This window comes from Lycium barbarum, chromosome 8 (assembly GCF_019175385.1).
Source record: "Lycium barbarum isolate Lr01 chromosome 8, ASM1917538v2, whole genome shotgun sequence".
Taxonomy (NCBI): domain Eukaryota; kingdom Viridiplantae; phylum Streptophyta; class Magnoliopsida; order Solanales; family Solanaceae; genus Lycium; species Lycium barbarum.
This window is the reverse complement of record NC_083344.1, coordinates 107,741,673-107,744,728: the sequence shown is the minus strand read 5'-3', so window position 1 is coordinate 107,744,728 and position 3,056 is coordinate 107,741,673.

Below are 3,056 nucleotides of genomic sequence, written 5' to 3'. Positions count from 1 at the left end.
AAAGTGTTGTCTTGTAATTAATTTAACGATTCCAAACCCGAAAAAAATGAAACGATGACGAATATTTAAAAATTTGTGATAAAGTAATGCTCGTGATGTTGAAAATAAAAGTAGTGAAAATAATAGTAGTGAAAATAAAGTATTTAGCTCGTCAATAAATTTAGATGCCCGAGTGAATAAAATTAAATAAGGGAGGGACAAAATTGAGTGTCAACACATGTAAACAGGACAAACAACCTGCTTTAGCTTTTAATAATAATACTTTTATTTCAGAGTCTCCTTTTGATCTAATTCATTCTAATGTTTAGGGGCCTTCTCCAGTACCGTGCATGATTGGATCACAATAATTTGTCATTTTTATTGATGATTTTTCCCAGTTCACATGGATATATCTTATGAAAAATTGTTTAGAATTATGGCAAATCTATATTACTTTTGCCACTACGATTAAAACACAATTTGGTAAAATTATCAAAGTTTTTCATCGTGACAATGCTATGGAATATCGTGATTCTAAGCTTTTGAATTTCTTGTCCGAAAATGGTACACTTTCTCAATTTTCTTGCCCCGGTATCTCCCAACAAAATGGTCGAGCAGAACGCAAGCATCGTCATATCCTTGATTCTGTTCGGGCCATGATTATTTCTTCATCTTTTCCTGAGCGTTTTTGGGGTGAAGCTGCTCTTACGGCAGTATTTACTATCAACAGACTCCCATCGTCTGCTCTTAGAAATGTCTCTCCTTATGAACAACTTTATAAGGCAGCTCCTGACTACACATTACTTAAAGTATTTGGTTGTGCTTATTTTGTCCATCTTCAACCATATGAATACACAAAATTAGAACCTCGTGCTCGAGTTTGTTTCTTTCTGGGATATGGGATAGAACATAAAGGTTATCGTTGTTGGGATCCTGTGTCAAATCGTATTCGTATTTCTCGTCATGTTGTCTTTTAGGAATATATTAAATTTTCTTCACTGTCAAAGTTTGAGTCAATTCCATCAAGCCGAGTGTCATTCTTTTCTAATCCTTCTGTTGAGCTTTTTCAAAGTGATTTTGATGCAGGTTCATCTGGTGAGTTAAACATTGCACCCCAAGGTTCGACCATTTTCTTTGATGAAGTCACATCTGATGGTCCAATTCATGATAATAGTACAACATCCACTTCTCATGTTGAATCTCCAATTGATGGCCCCACACTTGATACTAATACTACTCTGGAGGTACCCTCATTTTCTCTTCTTCCTGATAACACTGTATCTTCTTCTAAACGTCTAGAAAGAGAGAAAGATCGTCCTAGTTATCTTCGTGATTATCAATGTTATTGTACCATGCTTAATTTACATGAGCCTTGTACATACAAAGAGGTATCTACTGATCCTTGTTAGAAGCAAGCTATGAAAGAAGAATTGCAGGCCTTTGAAAAGACTCATACTTAGGACTTAGTTGACCTTTCTCATGATAAGACTCTTGTTGATTGCAAGTAGATCTACAAGATTAAGATACGATCTGATGGCTCTATTGAAAGGTACAAGGCTTGATTGGTTGCTAGAGGATTCACTCAAGAGTATGGAATTGATTATGAGGATAACTTCGCGCCGGTAGCTCGCGTTACCTCTGTTCGGACCCTTCTTGCTATTGTAGCAACTAAACAGTGGGGGCTTTCTCAAATAGATGTAAAAATGCTTTTCTTAATGGTAAAAATGCTTTTCTTAATAGTGATTTGGAAGAGGAGGTTTATATGAAACCACCGCCAAGATACAGTTGTCCTCCCAATAAAGTATGTCGTCTTCGCCGTGCATTGTATGGTTTAAAACAAGCTCCATGAGCCTAGTATGCCAAGTTTAGTTCTACATTGAGCAAACTTGGATTCTCTTCTAGCCCACATGATACTGCTCTTTTTGTACGCAAGACAACACAAAGTATTATTATTTTGCTTCTATATGTGGATGATATAATCATCACTGGTGATGATATTGCTGGCATTTCAGAGGTTAAAGAATTTTTAAGTACCAATTTTGAGATGAAGGATTAGGGTTCTCTCAATTATTTCTTGGGCCTCGAAGTTCTCACTTCTGATGATGGGATTTCTCTATCTCAAGTTAAGTATGCTTCTGATTTGTTATCAAAAGCAGGTATTAGTGATAATAAAACAGAGAGCACACCTCTTGAGCCTGATGTGCGGTTTTTGCCTACTGATGGTACTTTATTGTCTAATGCCACTCTTTATCGGACACTTGTTGGTAGTCTTATCTATCTGACTGTTAATCATCTAGATATTGCCTATGCTGTTCACATAGTCAGTGAATTCATGGCCGCACCTCGTTCTACTCATTATGCTGTTGTTCTCGCATTCTTCGTTATGTCAAAGGCACTCTCTTCTATGGACTTCATTTTTCAGCTAATTCTTCACTTGAATTACCAGCATATCTTGATGCTGATTGGGGGTGTGATCCCATTGATAGACGTTCTGCTACTGATTATTGCATTTTTCTAGGAGATTCTCTTATATCATGGAGAAGTAAGAAACAAACTCTAGCATCCCGATCAAGCACTGAATCAGAATATCGAGCACTTGTTGACACTACTGCTGAGATATTATGGCTTCGTTGGTTATTGGCCGACATGAGTATTCCTCAATCTTCTGCCACTATTCTTTATTGTGATAATCGTAGTGCCATTCAGATTGCTCATAATGATGTATTTCGTGAGCGTACAAAGCATATTGAGATTGATTATCATTTTACTCGGCAACACATTGATCTTGGTGCCATTCGATTAGCTTCTATTGGATCTTTCGATCAACCAACTAACATTTTCACCAAGCCTCATCTTCCTAGACATTTCCATGTTCTGGTGGCCAAACTCAATCTGGTTTCTTCTAAACCATCTTGAGTTTGAGGGGGGATGTTAAAATATGGTACATATTGTAGCGATATTTACATATGGTAGAATATGATTAGGCCTAATTGTAGAATATTCTAGAGGATCTACATTAATTGTAGGTATTTTATTTTTCTTTTGCTTCTTATTTTCTTGTGTATAGTAGGGATGTA